Raw genomic sequence first — 20,381 nt, 5'->3', positions numbered from 1 at the left:
TCCAATGAGGAACTATGGGCAGTAGGAAAAAGTATATCTTAGTTTAACCAGACCACTGAGCTGATTAACAGCTCTCCTAGGGCTGGCCGGAAGGATTAGATTTACTTTTACGTGGCTAAGAACCAATTGGTTACCTAGCAACGGGACCTACAGCTTATTGTGGAATCCGAACCACATTATAGCGAGAAATGAATTTCTATCACCAGAAACAAATTCCTCTTGTTCTTCACTGGCCGGTCGGAGATTCGAACTCGCGACCAACAGAGTGGTAGCTGAGAACCGAACCCGCTCACCCAGCGAGGAACTGCGGTAGTAGGAGGGCAGAGGGTAGGGGCAAGGGGAGGAAATAGGGTAGAGGGAGGGGGAAGTGAAAGAAGTGAAAAGATACAGGAGGAGGGGGAATGGGGAGGGGAGGGGAAATGTAGGGGAAGCGGAAGGTGGAGGGGAAGGTGAATGGGAGGATAGGGAAGGGAAGGGAGGAGAAAAGGGATAGGGGGTAGGGAGGAAAAAGAAGAGAAGGGGAGGGGAGGGGAAACTTGAAGGGGAGGGGGCGATAAGATAAGGGAAAGGAAGTTACGTTCCCCTATTGGAAAAAAATAAACACCACTGAGTGAAGACAATAAATCAAAGACCTTATACTTATATGATTCATGCTCGGGTGGTGTGTCTGTGTATTTGTGGGTGTGTGTGCTTTTGGGGGCGGGGAGAGGTCTGTCTCCCTTTCAATAGTAGATGAACCTTTTATCAGTTACTTGAAATTCACTGCACAACAAATCGAAGGAGATTCGTTCTAGATATGATGATGGTAATACGTCAAGGTACTTAAGAGTTTGTATTTTATTAGCAGTGTTTAATTAAGATAGGTTTGGCTTAAGATGAACACTGAAAAAAAATGTGGTAATTTCGTCGCGAGTAGGCCTAATTTTTTAGTGAGGGGGTAGATATGTCACAGAAGCACTTGGTCTAATAATACGCATGCGCGGATAGTGATGAATTAGTCCTTGATCTCCAAAGTTATGCCCGTAACTACCAAATTTAATTTTTTCGTCGATAAGTACTTAGACATGATGATGGTAATACCACGGGGTACTTAAGAATTTGTATTTTATTGGCGGGGTATGATCCAGATACGTTTTGCTTTAGATGAACACTGAAAAAAATGTAGTTTTGACGTGAGTAGTTTTTTTAATGATGGGGTAAGCCTGTCACAGAAACATTTAGTCTGTTACTACTTTTTTCCATGGCGAGAATTGTAAGGTCTGACCGGTGTGGTGGTAGAAGTTATATTTTGAATTACATTGCTTTATGACTGAATGAAAGTAATTCTAATACAGTCAAACACATCTGTTTAATTTCTTGGATATACTAAACTGATTATAGGGTTTGCTGTGGGAGGAGTTCAATGAAATCATACGTCTGACAGCACCTAGAAAAAAAGGTGGAGCGTCAGGTGAAAAATGATAATTAACCCAGAAAGCACTGAAGGAGAAGGCGATGTAAAAACGAAAATTTCATTTGTTTTGTCTGTTTGTATGTCTGTCACGGGGTAGGTGTTTGATTTTGAGTTATAAACCTTTCTGGAGTGACAGTGGTGTGTGCAAAATTTTGTCTGGGTCTGTCAAGCGGTTTGGATTTCTATAGAATCCAAACTAATATACAAAATTCACTTATATATATATATATATATATATATATATATATATATATATATATATATATATATATATATATATGTGTGTGTGTGTGTGTGTGTGTATGTATGTGTGTGTATACTTACGTACATCCTACATACATATGTGCACACATACATGTGTTTGTGTATGCATATATATGCATGTATGCACATACGCACATTCACGTGCAGTGTAAAGATAAGTGAACCATTCCATGAGTTTCAATTAATATGAAAATTTCTACTTCGTTTACTTTGCAGGACGAGGCTTTTGAAGCAGTAGTCCTAGGAAACAGCGCAGCTGTTTGTCAGGCCAATATAGTATTGGGCACCAATAAAATGAATATTGAACAATCTTCCCCCATTCCTCTCAACTCTTTCAACAAGGCCGTGGAATGAAACGAAGCTCCCAGCCCTCTCTTGCCAAGTTTTCATTTGCTGCCTAACCACGTGTCAGCTCTATTGTAAAGGTCAGTAACTCTTTGTATTTTGCTGGTCCTGTGTCAAGAAGTCTTCGAGTGGCTTGTTATTTCTTGGTAGAAAAAAACTTGATCTTTTCTTGGTCTTCGTCATGTTCGGATACTCTGTATTTTTTGAGTTTATAATCTAAAGGTACTGGGTGTTTTAGTCGAAGATTGTAGATATTACTAGTTTTGCTTGACTTTTTCTTTAGAAGTTATTTATTTTGGAAAATGCATTGTGAAATAATTGGGCAACTGGGGAAAGGGCAACGGACTCGACTCTGCCGCGTTGCGTATTATAATTTTTTTTTATTAAAGATATATCAAGTTTTTACTGTATGCGAATAGCTTTTGATGTGTGCATCTCTACCATACAGGCAGTGATCGACACTACGCAATATTACAGTAGCAAGGGCCATCGACTTGATTCTTCTTCTTTAAAAAATGTTAGGAGAGGTCCATGGAGCTTCGGTATCATGTGAGGTAGACAGGGTATCCCCGAGAGTTTAGATTTGATTTTCAGCAAAACTGATGTGCATATTTCATCAGATCGCTATTTAGTCTCTCTCTCTCTCTCTCTCTCTCTCTCTCTCTCTCTCTCTCTCTCTCTCCTTGTACCGCAGTGGTAAAATTGCGCAGCTCACAAACTGAGGGACCCATTTTCGACTCTCGAACCGGCAGATCTTTGTAATCCAGTATGTCCCTGTTGACCTAAGCAGTGAAATAGGTACTTAGTTATCAGTCGACTGGTGTGGGTTGCTGCTAGAATGGTGGTAGAAAAAGAGAGAAGACTTGAATATTCATTACCCCGTTAAAATGTGTACCAGGAAAACGGACGGACCTCGACGAGGTAATCCTCACCCCAGTGGAGTAGAACTATTCGCAAGATATCTCTCTCTCTCTCTCTCTCTCTCTCTCTCTCTCTCTCTCTCTCTCTCTCTCTCTCACAGATCGATCGAATTTTGCTATTTAGGTGAGGCCAAATTAGGCCATATCGGTTTTATCCTTCGATGACGTACATTATATACATTATATATATTCTTGGTTCTGGCTGGCATTTGCATACTCTAGATTATTGACTTAAATGACAAATTTTAAGCTAATTTGATTATATATATGTATATATATATATATATATATATATATATATATATATATATATATATATATTTATGTGTGTGTGTGAATGAGTATGAGTGTGTGCGTATGTGCGTGTGCGCGTGTGTATACGTGTGCACGTGTATGTATGTGCAAAAAAAAAGAAAAGAGTAGAGATGGGAAAATTAAGATCGACCTCGGGGGCAATAAAAGGAAGGGCAGAAGAATGCAGTCACTGATTAATTGGAACGATATCAAAGGGGTTGGCCGGAATACAACAATGAAAGGGCGTTCGTATGTCATAAGATATTAATAGAGAGAGAGAGAGAGAGAGTTGAGGTGATGCTTTAATGTAAGACAGCTTGATAATAAGAGATTTTTTGCAAGTTTTTTGAGGGTTCTGAAGTCATAAAGCCGGATGTGATTGCTGTGGGAAAAGATCAGAGCAAAAGCGGGAGCCATGGCGGATTTGGAGACTCGACATGACGTCATTTCCTCCTCCCTCCGCTGAGGGTAAAAGTCGCTGTCATCATCATGTGCTTCTTTTCTTAGCCAGTTATTAAAGTTTGAAATTCATAAATTCACGGTTATTGCGCCTTTGATCTCGTTGCGGTATTTTAATAGATAGCTCAGGTTTGCCTCCCCTCCTTTATTGTGTGTCGTCGCCAGAGGAATCGGGATAAGGCCATTTTTATTTCGGACAAGGGTTACGCAATAATTAATTACTCCTGAGTAAGTGGATAGTGTGTGTGTGTGGAAATATGCATATATTCTTAATATACTTTGGGAAATCGAGTTTGTGTGTGTGTTTGTGTTTTTTTTTTACTTAATATACCTTGGTAAATGGCGTTTTTAGCGTTCATTTTTCTAAATGTTCCTTATGACATAATATTTTCAGTATTATCATGATATTGGGAGCAGTTTTTCTGTGTTGTATGTGTCATTTTAGTAAGGCTTTATTTCCGACGTCGATGACCTTTGGTTTTGTGACACCAGGTTGAAAACTACCAATCAATGGGCTTTTTGTACTGCATAATAGGTCAAGTGGGATACATTTTTACTAGGTACAAAGTAAAACGTCTTAATATATTTTTTTAATTGCATTTTAGGAGGAAAGGCTTGGAATGGGAAGCCTGAATCATAAAAGACAGAGCAAAGAAGAGAGAGGAGTTTGCTTTGAATGTAAAGGGAAGTCTTATTTTTAAAAAACCAGGATATGATTTTCAAACACTTTTTAATCCGTAGCCTCAGCAATATTCATACTGTCCATTATGCAGAATTGGATGGTGATGCAACTACACTTTGGTATCATCTTCTTTTACTTCGAATCGCTTTTACCAATCAACTACTGTTTTTGTCGTCTACCTATGCTGCAGTGATTCTTCTACCCGGAATTTAATTTCCCGTAATGAAACCTTGCCTTGTCAGTTTTTCTTGTTACAAAAGGTTTCAAATGTCATCAGTCTAGTGTCTTTTTATTTTATTTTTGTTTACTGTATTTAATGCAAGTCAGTTAACGTTTAACTTTTTATGCAAGTTGATTAACTTTTCACTTTTCTTTGTATTACTTATCGTTAGCAATTACACTCTCAGTCAACTGTCTTTGTATAGCCTTTTCGGTATGGTTTCCAAAATGATGTCTGTTGCTTATGGAGACCTTCTTCTTACCAGTTGTATCCTTATTCAGCTACTTTTTCCAGCCCCTCGTTGTACTCTATTTCAGATGCTTTACAGATCCACTTTAGGTTCACAGTTATACTAACATCTTCAAAATATGTTTCTTTGTCACTTCCGTTAGGATGTTCCAAGGCGATGAGCTTTGAAGATGCAGTTATTTGCGCGTCAGTAATTTGACCCAAAAAATTTTGTATCGTATTGTGGAAGAAGCCTTCAGTAAGCAACCTAGGCGATCAAATTTTTGGTGCAATGCTCTGAATTGGCAAGAAATGTGGATCATCTGCTATTGCCCTTAGTCGCGATGTGGTGTTTTTCGCCTGTCTGTTTGCTTTCCACTTCCATAGTTGTTACCACATTTGTTCCTCTATCTGCTATTCATTAAATTCTTTATGTTCCATTATCAGTAGCCCTCTGTTCATTCATTATATGCTGTTGGTAGTTCCTGAGCAGTTTAGTCGTGTTGTTTAGAAAGTATGAGCGGCTTTCATGATTTTATTCTCTATTGATCTCTAACCAGATCCATAAAAGAATAATATATTCTTTGTTATGTAATTATAAGATGCACATCTAGGCACGTAATGACTTAATTTCCTTCTTACGGTGAAATAAGAAAATGAACTTTTCCTCATATTTAATTTTTTTTATCAGATTTATGACTCTTTCTCCTTTGCAACTATTTTCTTCAACTTGTACGTTTAAGACGCCCAGCATAACAACCCTAATTTTGTGTCCCTGCACACAAGACAGTGACAGTAATTCCCTTACATGAAGACAAAATATGCGTAAACAATGTAAAGATTCTGCCAAAAGTAAGCTAGGATTTTCTATAATGCTCTTACATTTTTTTTTTGTCAGCTTCACTTACCCTTTTCATTATCAGTCTCTCCTTTCACTTTCTTCCCTTTCGCCCATCGCCCCTTTCGTTGTGCATCACCTCATTTCGCATTCCGCTTTTTAATATCCCCTCCAATTAGGCAAAGCTAATCCTCCCGGATGGGAACAAAACACGCCCCCAGGTGCCCTAATCTTGTAGTCGTGTACAGTGCCATAACTATCTCATTTTCTGTAGTTAATTACTCTTCCCCTTTTCCTTCAGCCTAATTTGCTGCAAGTTGTTACCTTCCTAGAGACCATTTCCCTTCGTCATGCCTCCGACAACCAGCGCATAACCTATTCCCACATATGAGCAAAAAAAAAAAAAAAAAAGATTAAAGAACTTTTTTAGGCTCGTCAGTAATGGTAAATGCTAGCGCCGTTAAGGTGGACGAAAATCGTAAATGTTTCCTCGTATTAGAATGGTATTAATTGATGTAAGAAAGTTACGAGTTTCAATTTTTTGGGAACTTCACAAAAATTTGGGAATCAAGTAAGGAAAAATTAACTCGAAGATGAGTATTTTGTTAAGATTAAGGAATATTCCCACCTAGAGTAGGTGACACCCTTTTTCTTACACAAGCGCTCACATATATACTATAGGCATATATATATATATATATATATATATATATATATATATATATATATATATATATATCAAACATTCTCTTGACAGCCGAATACCGTCTTTAAAGTCGTCGATCCGCACTGTCTGTCGGGCGTTCTGAATTTCCCAGGCGCTGAATCGTTTGAATATGGAAAGGTCACGGTGTATGTGATTATATGTATATGTGTGTGTGTGTGTATTTCGGGACTACAGTGGAAAGTCTAGGGACAGAGCCAGTTCTCGCTGTATCTGCCGGTTCCCTACCAGTATAGCTCATCTAAAACAAAAATGATTTTTCGACTCCTTGGAATTTTATCGAGAGTCTTCGTTTCATTTCCTCTGCAGCCTTCATCTCTGATGTAGACGGTGGCCTTCAGTCCCATAACCCTGACCTTTTATCCAGACGCCACGATGTTTTATGCCCCATACCTGACATTTGGGAGAGCCGAAGGTTACGCAAAAATCCGTCGTGCATCGTTGTCTGTTCTTGATATGTCGCAAGGCCAACTTTCAAGGAACATTGTTCTTTCTCTTGGACTCGGTTGCATAATGCTAGGGCACAGTGACAGTGAATAATGGGGCCTTTTTACGCTGGACATCTTCCATTTTAACTGGTAGAGGCTTTATTATTTGATTCTATCATGGCTCTCGTCGGGCTTCGTATATTCTGACTTGATTGTCTTTCTCTCTGTCTTTCCCCCTCTCGTAGCTTGTACGTTAGGTCAAAAATATATATATATCTCCCTCTTTCCCTCCCTCTTTTCCTCCTCTCTCCTCCTCCTCTTCCTCCCATGCCCTCGTTTCAAATTCTACTTATTCTTCCTCTTTTCCCATCCAATAACTCAGCCTCCCCTCTCTTTCATGTAACCATAAAATCTATTCCCCTCCCACTCTTGATGTGGCCAATCTTTACTCTCGCCTTTCTTTATGTCATTCTCTCGTTCCGTTTCCTCAACCAGCCTTTCCCCCCTCCCCCAAGCACCCCCCCCACAAGTTTTCCCCTTTTTTCCGAGTTTTTATTTCACCCTTTTCTCGTTTGAGTTGAAATCATTGCCAAAGAGACTTTTATATAAATATATATATCTCCCTTTTCTTCTTCTACCCTGAAATCGTCGGCCCCTTTCACGGGAAAAACTCTTCCCTTTTTATCAACTGCGTTAAAGTTATTGTAAATATGGAGACATTCTTTTTTCATCTCCAGGTTCAAATAGGGTGGACGGGATGGGACGGATATATTTTTTTATTAATAAAAGGCTTACATCTTTGTGCATCTCCTTGTATTGCTTTGGCTCTATAAAAAGGAGGGAAAACATACCTGTCTTAGTTTTCTTTTGAGAATATCACGTATTTTAATTCATGGCTATAAAGGGCAACTCCTTGTCACATTAGACACTCATTTACCGACTTTTCCAAAAGAGAGAGAGAGAGAGAGAGAGAGAGAGAGAGAGAGAGAGAGAGAGAGAGAGAGCAACCATTTTTAGAAGCAATGTTCTTGCTCCACATGTTTCCTGGGGTCAGAACACGCTTCCTTGCAAGAAATGGAAGAAGAAAGAGTGAAAGGAATAGTTTTTTTTTTCATCTTACGACCACCAAGGCGGGCGAAAGAGTCTAAATATAGCATGGCTGTTGTGAGGAAAGAAAAGTAAGATGATGAACGATATGAAATATGAGTTAATGGACGTTTCTTCTCAAGTGAAGACAGACAAGTTCTTTGGGCCACTGATCATCGACAAGTATGGAGGAAAACAATGTATCGAATTTTTGAAGCGAGTCGGACAAATGAAGGTCAGCACCAAAGTTCCCAAATCCACGGAAAACGAGTGTGAATTTGAAGCCTGGTAGTGATACACATACATACATTACTATATACTATATATATATATATATATATATATATATATATATATATATATATATATATATATATATATATATATATATATATTTTTTTTCACATACACAATTGTATTAAATACTATATATATATATATTATATATATATATATATATATATATATTTTTTTTCACATACAAATTGTTCTGTGCATTAGTAGAGTTACTAAAGGACCTCATTCAAACTGGATGGTATCTAACGGATACCATCCAGTTTGAATAGTCCTTTTATAATATATATATATATATATATATATATATATATATATATATTTTTTTTTTTTTCACATACACAATTGTTCTGGATGCATTAGTAGAGTTACTAAAGGAACTCATTCAAACTGGATGGTATCTAATCAGGATACCATCCAGTTTGAATAGTGTCCTATTAGTGAATTGGATAAACTATATTTTGTATATATATATATACATATATATATATATATAAATATATATATCAAATATATTAACTTTATACATACACAATTGTTCTGTGCATTAGTAGAATTTGTAAAAGGACCTCATTCAAACTGGATGGTATCTAACCACTCCCTGATACCATCCAGTTTGAATGAAGTTGTTATCTTTACATATAATAATATTTATATTATATTATATATATATATATATTGGTATGTTTGCCATGCATATATATATATATATATATATATAAATATATTTATATATATATATATATATATATATATCAACTCTCATATGTACAGCAGATAACAACTTACAGCTCTCTGGATAGCTCAGAGAGTTAAAGTCACTGTGTTCCGTTATTTCAAGGGGAATGCCGCACTGTTCGAATCAGAGCTAGTGACCCCAAAAACTTATCACAGGTATAGTTACCCTTAGATTTAGCAATTTGGAATCACTGGACCAAAGGGATAGTGAATCTCATGTTAAACGATTGGATTTGTAAGTGTATATATACATATACCCATGATTTTATATAAATACACACACACATCAAATCACCTGTTTGATGTTTTAAATATCAGTTCACTATACTTCTCCAGCTGGAGGATACCTTAGCATATTAAAATCAGGTTTGTGCCGCCAGGCAGTTTTAACCTGTAATGGTGATAACATCTTCGTCACTATAGGCGTTCGAACCACTCCGTGGCGATGAGAAATAACCAAAGGTGTCACTAGTGACGCTGCCAACCGCAATGCCGCATCAATAAGTGAAACGCCGCATTATCTGCCATGGGAAAACACAAATTAAATTCAGGTTTGTACTTAGACGATCGCCAGTTTCCACTGAACCACTTGTCACAAAGATGTTTTGCTTGATTGGTAAATTGTTTGCCCGTGCTTTGTGATATTTTCATATTCACCAAATGTTAAAGCCACAAATATTGTTTTATATATTCTTCCTGTTCACCAACTTAACTCAGGATGTAACTGCTGGCTCTTCAATTCTTTCAAACATCCGACGAAAAAAATCACAGAACTTATAAAAATAAATTGCCATATCTTTACCAGTGGAATTCTTATCCAAAAAGGTTCCTGGTTTATAAACAATGAAAGACATGGACTTTGACCACTGAACTATAATCAGAGGAGGCACCAGTCTGATTGACCAGCTCATCCACCTCATTGTGGGTCCAGCCCATATGCAGGGACCAGCTCATGCCGCACTCTACTAATAGGATATCAGAGGCATAACTCCTGCCAAGGATCCTTTACAATCACAACTCCTGTCCATCATGCCTCAGATCTACAGTAAACCCAACTTGATGTTGAGCAGCTTTAACTAAACATTTGGATTATGATGGCAGGACCAAAGATATTTTTATTTTTACAGATTCTCACAGCCAAAGCTACATTGGAGGTGTGTATTCTGGCCTCCAGTCTGAGACAAGGGCTATAAGTCAATATTTTTTACATTAGATACCCTTGATGGGAAGATCATCCCTACTTTGTATTTTAACTGAAGGCACTCTTCCAGGTCGTACTCCAGAGATTTCACCTATATTCTCATTTAACTTTTCACCACTCGTTCTATTAAATGGGTATCAACAATGAGTTGGATCTTTCATACCCAACTCTTCTAGCTGGAATAATTCATTTTGGAGCATGATAGGGAACCTATCTATGCTGGCTGCAGGAAGACCGCCAGCCGCTTACCGTGCCGTCAGAGGGGGTGCCGCATAGGTTTCGCCATAGCGCGACGACGCAATGTGACATCCTTGGGTAAGGCCGCCACCGGACGCGGCAAGCGTTGAGGTAGAGGCACGACTTGGGAGGGAGAGCAGCGTCAAAGCGACACATGGCATCACCAGGAACGCCACCCTCCCACGCATCACTCTCAGCAGTCGGAGCTATCCTGTGCAAGCATGTCATTATCGCATTTGGGTAGGAAATTGCTTTTAATCAGAAACCTAAGCGCTAAACTTGACGATAGACTATAAAGAAGAGTATGGATTCGCTATTTCAATAAACAGGGAGGGGAAAGAAATTAATTTGACAATTTATATTGCCCGTCTCGTTTATACGAAGACAAATTTTATGAATATTTACGTATGACCCAACGATCTTTTGATTCTTTGCTTGCAATACTACTGTAGAAGTCAGACTCACAAAACAAACGACAGAACTATAGGCAACCCATCTCTCCCGAAGGCCAGCTACTAAACAGTGTTTTCAACATGAGGGAAGCCTTCTCAGATTATTTCACTGGAGTTGGAAGAGTTCCATAGCAAAACGAATTTAGCCTTACCAGGCAATATAATTGCAGCAAATATGACCTAAAAGTTCATAAAATTTATTGTCCATATACTTTCCAGAATGAACTAGTATTTGTATGACATATATTGTTAAAACATATGAAAGTTTTCATTTGAAATATCCTACTTCATCTTTTAGATTTTGTCTGGTTATCTTTCCAGCTTCATGCATGGAAAAAAATCCCCACTGTCTTTCTATATATATATATATATATATATATATATATATATATATATATATATATATATATATATATAAATATATATATATATACACACACATACACACACACACACACACACACACGAAAAGGCACACACCATTAACTTAGCATCAATAAGCAGTCGATTGCTTATAACTTCCCAGTGTTTTTTTAACACAATGTTATTTTTGTGGAGTGGATCCAGGGATTCCACAAAGCTTGCCTCGAAACCCATCCCCAAATAATTCTTCTGTCGCCATTATTATAATAATCCCGACCGACTGAATACGTGACACTTCGGCAACTGATGGAAAATGGTGTTGTCTTGAGCGAGGCGCAGGAACCACCGTATTTTAAAACATGTTACATCGCTTGGCGGTAACTGCAGAGGTCAGTCTTCCCGCTGGCCCGGTGTGGCCACTCATTAAGATATGTTACATTTCAAATGGCCGCGGAACCTCTTCCCTGCAACCTCCACGCTCGCCGCGTCTGGTGTGGCCTCACCCTACTCAAGTCTCTCGGGCCCCGCCTGACACGAGCCTCGAGCCGTAATTAGTGTCAGACATATGCACATATGACAAAAAGTTAATATTGTACACAATTATCATTATATATTATACATACTATACATTTTATATATATATATATACATATAGATAAACATTTTTATTCTCATACAGTCATGTGTGTGTATGTATATACACATACATCTATGTATATATATATATATATATATATATATATATATATATATATATATATATATATATATATATATATTAATGTGTATATATATATAAACAGACATTTGTATTTTATGCAATCATATATACACAACATCATCACTTACGTTATAAATTTTTTTTATCTATTTCTGTACTTTACTTTTAAGCAGACACGTAAGAATTCATGGAATTATTAACATAAATTTAAGCAAACAACTATAAATACTGTATTGTATTTTGTGTGTGTGTGTATGTATATATATATATATATATACATATACATATACTGTATATATGTTATGACTCTACACAAGGTCAGTGGGGTCATAATCTCTTACTGCATCTGTTTTAAGAACAGAATCATATCATCTTACATCTCTAAGATTCTCCTGGTAGCAATGGCCGGCACAGGGTCAGCACATTCTTTCTCTCTCGTCGACTCCTCTCACTGAATATATCCTCAAACAAAGAACTGCTGGAATAAAATGCCGAGATACAAAACTGAACTTTATTTGTAAATTTAGTGAAAGTATTTCAGCAAAAACTACGGTCATGAAATGAAGCAACTCACACCCCCTAAAAATGGAAATCATAACTAGAGGAAATATAGATTCACAGTCAATCGAATTAATGATTCTATACCAACCAATACTAGCAACTAACACCCTGGTCATCAAACAAAATCAAAAGGTCATAATTATTCTAGGCCAAAATAAATGTCAGAGTATGTTCAAAGAACACCACTTCCAAATTATTCGTCCTCACAGGACGAACCCAGAATTCCTGTTAAAAGATACATATTGTATATTAAAACCTGAAATGGTGTATGAAAAAGTCATTTGAAACAGAAAAATGTATAATGGAGAACAGAACGGGAAAATGCATAATGGAGAAACAGAGGAGTTTCACTGCGACACAAAAATGGGTATTCCACATAATGTCTGGAAGAAATATAAGTGTTAATGAGTTATCTTACTCACATTCTATGGCCGCAAACAACCGATCTCACAGTGGCTGTTCCTATCCACTAACACTGCACAAGCGAATCACACCCAGCCGCAAATTGAAGTCAATAGCCATTGTATGTTCCTCTCATAATATACCATTAGAGAGTGCACACATGCATGCAATCACTTAATAACCCCTCCCCGGAAGTGTGACGACACCGGTTCAATGTTTGAAGAACCACAACCCATCAATCTGTCACATTGCCTCCATGCACTTTGGCCGATCAGAAGGCACAAACAGGCAGCACGTCCGATACCCACTGTATCTAACTGTAGAAACCTCAACAATCAACATAAATGCCTGCACCGGATGTGCCTTTCACGGCCAGCACATAGTTTGCTGAGAGACTTAATATATAAATATATATATATATATATATATATATATATATATATATATATATATATATATATATATATATATATATATATATATATATATATATATATATATATATGTATATGTACACACGTTTAAATTAAGTTGAAAGGTCCATGCTGAAACTGAAACTAGTGTATGCGAGAGAATAACTGATATTTGATTCCGTACTTAATGATGTTAGCGTAAGGAGAGCCTTCATGCAAGCATAGTCTGTATAACATACAAAAATACTCTTGGTAGTTAATTCAGTTTTGAAGCAGCCACTCGGAACAATCAGATTTCCTTGTAAACAAACTCACTTGTTTTTTGAAAGATGGGATTGCTAGGTTCTGTGTGACGTGTTTCTGTTATTATTATTATTATTATTATTATTATTATTATTATTATTATTATTATTATATTACTAATGTTTTGGTAATGGTTTTTTAGATTGTTATATTGTGACTAAATAGAAACTATAAAAGTAATCCCTACTGTTGCTGCTGGTTCCTTTTTTTTTTTTTGAGCATTCACGTATTCACGCAAATGGTTACTCTCTCTCTCTCTCTCTCTCTCTCTCTCTCTCTCTCTCTCTCTCTCTCTCTCTCTCTCTACCAGCCCTATTTACTTGAAAAGTTTAATTGGGAAGCTAGAGAGAGCTAATCTTAATTCTTCGTGGTGCGTTTTGATTGATAGTTTCAGATCCTTTTTACTTTACATATGCTCCTGTAAAACATATTCAGCTCAAAATGTTGATGTGCAGATAGCAGAAAGTACTCTCTTTCTTTTCTAAATTTGTTTGGTGACATCTTTTAGATTATAATTCAGTGTAGTTTTTTCTTGGGAAGCATTGGGCACTAAGTTGGTTCGTGTTTCTAGAACCATGCAATATGTTACCACAAGACAATGTTGTATAGTGTGTGACTCAGGTACTATGGAAAAGATTTTTTGTCACATAAACTACTGAGTTCCATATTTTCATAGTATCTTTAACGTTTGACCTGCCCTGTGAAGTTCCTCTGTACGCATATTTACAAGCAACCCTATTCCAGTGGTCTTTAGACTCCTGTTTTACTATAATTCTCTTCATTTGTCTCTTTAAATGCTGACCTTTTGTATGGTATGAAGATTCTTATCAACAGAGTGGATAATTTTGCGGCTTTCCTTATGTAAATGTGTGCCTTTGAACAAAACAGCAATAATATAAAAATAATAATCACTGTTTTTTTAATGCTATGCGTCTAAATAAAGTCGTAAATGCTTAATCAGAAACAAGGAAAAGTAACTCGATTTAGAGATTCTCTTGAAAACTCTTCTATCTCAACCTGTGTTCATTCCATGACTGTTGAGTAGTAATATTGCTCTTGGGTTTCAGCCAAGAGTAGCTGCGGAAGTTTCTGATTATACGAAAAAGGTTGCTAACTTAAGGGTAAAGGTTTGAGGCTGAGGGTAGCCAGCCTCCCAGGCCTGATTATTGGGTGCAGGAAATTTAGAGAGAGAGAGAAGAAGAGAAGAAGAAGAAGAAGAAAGAAGGGAAAGAAAGAAGAAGAGAGAGAGAGAGGTTAACATTTATTTCCGTAAGTAGATATAGTTCGTGAGAGTTCTTACATAGATATGATCAATGATACTGGGTCACCACCATGAATCTTCACAATTTTCTTCCTTTTTAATAGGTTTAACTCCATTACAAATGCAGAAATTATATATATATATATATATATATATATATATATATATATATATATATATATATACATATATATATATATATATATATACATATATATGTGTGTGTGTGTATATTTATTTATTTATATTTAGTATATATATAAACATCTTTGTCAATCCATCCCCACCATGACAGCCAATTGGTACGTTTGGAACACATGCCTATTTATGATGCTAAGTACAAATTCCCGCACTTGACGGTTATATGTACGCTGGGTTGGCATTAACTTGTACCTCTCTTGATAGCCGAATGATCTTGAATGCCAACCGGAAGTCGTTGGTGGGTACTGTCGGGTGCTCGAGTCACTTAGGTACCAAATTATTTATCACTTATAGTTCCCCTTCAATGATACTCGAAGTAGTGCGAATTGGATATTAAGCGACATTTGTAGCTTAGTGTTAGAATGTCACAGTGATGTGATAAAAACTCATAAATAGCTAAATGTTCCAAATGTACCAATCGGCTGTTATGGTAGGGGTGGGTTGATGCTGACACTAAGTATAAATTCCTTTACTTGATGGGTATGTGTGCTGTACAGTAGAGTCTGCATTAACTTATACCTCTTGATAGCCGAGTGGTCTTGAACGCTGACTGGAAGTCATTGGTGGGACTGTCGGGTGTCTGAGTCATAGGCGCAGATCATTTTACCATATAATCTTATAAAATCCCCTTCGTTATGTGTATGTATATATATATATATATATATATATATATATATATATATATATATATATATATATATATATATATATATGTATGTATATGTATGTATATTATTGAGCCCAATGACGAGAGACCTATGTTTTGAATCTCAGACAGTCAACCTGTTATGCAGAGGAATAGCTGCTCCATAGGTAAAATTTTCCAGCCAACTGTCTTGATATGAAGGGTCTGCTACTTCAACACCTTTTCCATCAATCTTTGCAGAACTTATTCGGTCATCACCTCCTACTCAGTGTTACATTATTTGCCATTTTCACCAACCTATTATTCCACGCCATTTCCTCCGCGCGATCAGATAATCTCCAATTACTGATATATCACACCACTGCTGACTGATTTACTGTTTTGATTGTATCTGTTCTGTTTTCACGCTGTGAACCTTTTTTATTCTGCACATACTTATGCGAAGAATTGGCACCATTCTGCATTTTTCTTTAATTAGTTTTCAGCATCTGAACTTAATTCCACTAAGAAGTTGGCTTAACAATCCCTATGTTTCGACTTTGGTTGCTGTAACACTCTTATTCTCTTTTAAACCTTTTGCAAAGATCCTGCTACCTACTTGGCATTATATATTCCGCGATTTAGCTCTTCTCTCATCCTGCCTTCATCCATTATAATCTCAAATACCTTTCTGCGTTACTCGCTCCATTCTTTTGTCATTCATACTGAAATTCATTTCTCCGTCGTTGTGCGCAGAACCACGTGTTAGATAATATATATTTGATTTCTCTTGTTATAAAATCTCTCGACATTTACACCGATCTTTGTACCTTATCTTCATTGCACGCATTAATACTGTCAGCTTAGAACATCAACCACTCCCGTACATTAGGCTGGCACCTACTACCCCCGACCCGTCCTTGACTTTTCCCATCGTCCCATTTATTTAGATATCAAATAACCATAGAGACAAAGCATATCCTCGTACGAGATGCACTTTTGCTCCAAGGTAGTCACTCTGTTATGATATACTCAGGTATAAGCTTTACTGCTATCACGAACAACTAAAATATCATATACCATCTACATAGTAGGGCTAAAATTTCTTTGTACCACACATGCTGTTTTCCCAACGCAATCAAGCTTCTCGTATACCTGTTTCATAACGAACACTTGATCTATGGACTCTATTCTCTGTGTAAACTTATATTGCGTATCCTCTATCAAACCCTCTGTTGTCGTCAGGACTATCTCAATCAAAACTGTATCATACACCTTCCCAGATCGATGATGGAAGTATAGTCCAAAAACTCTTTTTGTACGAAGGAACGTTTATTCCTCTCGCCTATTCCTCGTGGAAGTCAACTTCACCTGGATATACACAGCTTGGTCAACTATTCATTGATATGATCACTAACACACCTCTAACATCAACCCTCTCTCCTCTCTCTCTCTCTCTCTCTCTCTCTCTCTCTCTCTCTCTCTCTCTCTCTCTCTCTAGTAATTAATAGAAGTTACAAGTGCATAAGTTTCAAAGGGTATGTGTATATATATTTACACACACACACACACACACACACACACATATATATATATATATATATATATATATATATATATATATATATATATATATATATATATATATATATATACATACACACACACTTTACACACATATACTGTACACAGTATATATATATATATATATATATATATATATATATATATATACATACACATATATATATATATATATATATATATATATATATATATATATATATATATGTATATATATTAGAAGAGTGTTCTTAAGAGTACCTTTGTTCCTATTGTGAATGAAAGGGGAGAGCGTTGAGTGGGTACACATCCATATGAACACACACGTTCCTAATGTGAAATGTAAATATGGGAATGGTTATATATAGTTAGAGGTACAGAATTCAGTAATTGCGCACACATATATACACTAATGCTCATCCCTACGCTCGAACACACACACAAACCCAATTTTCGAATTCGCCTGGGAATTGTAATCACTTTCCCTATTGAGATGGCGGATTTACCATTAAAAAATTGTTTGTTGTTGAGAAGTCTCGCATTCTGTCTGGCAGAATATTTTGTGAAGGCTTTCTTAATGAAAGTCACAACATTCCGGAAGGACTAAAGTTTCGGGCTGAAATATAAGTTATTCATGGGGCTCAAACGGAACGAAAGAAAAATAAAGTTTCCGCAGGAAAGTTATTTTTTTCTTTCTCGCTGAAATAAAACCCAGGACACTGAGACGTAGGCTGCGTTATTTTTAGCGTAACTTAAGCGCTCATTCTTTTATTTTTAATGTACATCTTTCCTTTCTTTTGTCTCAGGAAACTCCCTGTTATTTCTACAGCCTTTTGTTAGTGAAGTTATGGGAAAATTAGTCGGTTTTTATGAACTTTTACAGAAGTTTAGTACTTTCCTCTCTTCTTTGTTTGCATAATAATTTAGACGTATTCGGAACTTGGTAATTTAAGAAAGAATTCGGTTTTTTGTCTGTGTCCCATTAATGTTTGTTTGTGTGTTCATGAATGGACGAAATATTGTTTATAATAATGATTCAATATACGCTGAATTTATTTGGAATATTGAGTGTACGATCAGGTTTTAGACAAAATAGCGCAGTGTAATGAGACCGCTATACTTGTTAATTAAGAAATTTTAGAAATTTAAACTGTTGTTCATTGACTGTCTGTATGGAAAATTAGACCATTATTCAGAATTATTTTTATATTTACTAGTATTTTAATGGTTTAGTCAGTAGTTAATTTCCGCAGCCGATTTCATGGCAGTTCGCCTAATTGTGACTGGCCGAAGCTCATGCTAGTCACTGCCACTAGAGGTTGCACTTCAAGTGCATCGGCCAATCAGAAGCAAGATAGAAGCTTCAGTGACATCGGCTGCGCATATTTACCATTAACTCAAAAAATAATAAAAAAATATACAGGATTCTGTTTCCATTCTGGGTTGAAATGTCATTGTCATTTGCAAGACGCATCTTCGTTTTTCTCCCACAGCATTGAATTCTAGGTAGATGATCTAACAGTGATAGTGCCTTGACCCTGTGTGGTGATCCTCCTTTTATTCTGAAGTTATACTGTTTATCGGATCAAATTTATTAATAGCTCTTTTTAGCAGAATTTTATATATTTATTTATTTATTTATTTATTTTAGTTAGTTTTCCTTTTTGTTTTTTCTTTTTAATAAAATTTATATGTAGTCTGTTTAGCAGAATTTTAATTTAATTTATATAACATACTATAAAAGTGAAAAGATCACATTTAGTATTCGGCGTCGGTGACCCTGGTAGTTGTGACGCCAGATAACCCACAATTAATCAATCAATCAATCCTCCTTACTAGGCGTCAAGGTTCATTTTGGTCATTGCTGTATTGAAGCGTGAGTCCCTTTCAAGACGTCATTTTAACGCCCATCAAACCACCACTTACCACATTTACCCGGTGGAAAACAGCAATCATGGAATTGCTCGAATGAGTGACTGTTTCTTTTCTTCCTCTTCTAAGCTATTGAGTTCTCATCCAGACTTCCCCTTTTCCCGATTACATGACTCGGCTGTTATGCTTCCATCAGGGATAAGGACGACCGTTTTTTTCCAGTTTTCTGTTTTCATTACGCTTAGGATAGGAAAAGTATTTTGGCTGCATTAAAACCGGAACCCATACTTACTGTACTCTACAGTGCACAATAACAATTTGCTTTCTCACCAGTTTTTCACATTGTTATGAACAGCATTGCAGCTAATAATGTTCCTGGTAGATTTCCGACCATTGCCTTATACCATCCAGGCTCCTTTCCATTTGTGCGACTTTGCCGTTTCCTTCGTGTTAAAGGCGCTGTCACACCAACATGTTTTTGTCACCATTTAGCTTGCTGTGAACTCTGCACCAAGGAGCTAATATTTGAAAATTAAAGCAGGGGAAGTGCACCACGTACATTCATGACTTCGATTTTTGTTAGCAATAAAGGGTATGTGGTGCAAACTTTGTCGGAAGTCGCTAAGGAAGCCGGAAAGCTCTTTCATGTGACTCCTCATTAAGAATGCCATTTGATAATCTCCCCGGCGATTCCCACATTTGATTACACTGCTTTAAGCCTTTTGAAATATCTTTTCCATTTTCGTCGTTTTGTAACTTTCAATCTTACCCACTCCGTAGGGGTTAGTGCCGTCAGTGCACCTCATGTGGTGCACTGTAGGCATTACTTAAGGTTCTTTGCAGCGTCACTTCGGCTGGCTGCACACCCCTTTCGTTCCTTTAACTGTCTGGTTTCACTATTCTCTTTCTTCCATCTTACCTTCCCACCTCTCTAACATTTGACTCATAGTGCATCTGCGAGGTTTTCCTCCTGTTACACCTTTCAAACTTTTTTAGTTTCAATCCTTTCCAGCGCTGAATAACCTCATAGGTCCCAGCGTTGGCTTAAATTATATATTCTGTTCTGTTCAATTTTACCCGTAATATAGATAGGGTTTGATACAGTTTTTTTTAAATGAATTGACAGTTGCACTTCGATTGGCATGTTTGCAATATTGTTTGTAACTGCATAATATATTTCATGATGCACTTCTTGATTAATCCTCGTATAATTACCATAGTAGGTATAAAACT

At 36.7% G+C, this 20,381-nt stretch overlaps 1 long non-coding RNA gene across 1 annotated transcript in view; it reads left to right on the top strand.

Annotated features, from left to right (window-relative positions):
- Positions 1-1,938: 1,938 nt before the first annotated feature.
- Positions 1,939-20,381, top strand: part of LOC136833144 (uncharacterized) — a 689,668-nt gene continuing 671,225 nt past the window's right edge. Inside the window, exon 1 of the long non-coding RNA XR_010851369.1 lies at positions 1,939-2,142. This is a non-coding gene — a long non-coding RNA (uncharacterized lncRNA). The remainder of the gene's footprint in view (positions 2,143-20,381) is intronic.

The sequence above is a fragment of the Macrobrachium rosenbergii genome, chromosome 51, assembly GCF_040412425.1.
Source record: "Macrobrachium rosenbergii isolate ZJJX-2024 chromosome 51, ASM4041242v1, whole genome shotgun sequence".
NCBI classification, from domain to species: domain Eukaryota; kingdom Metazoa; phylum Arthropoda; class Malacostraca; order Decapoda; family Palaemonidae; genus Macrobrachium; species Macrobrachium rosenbergii.
Note: the sequence above shows the minus strand (reverse complement) of the source record. Positions and strands in the feature narration are given on the sequence as shown.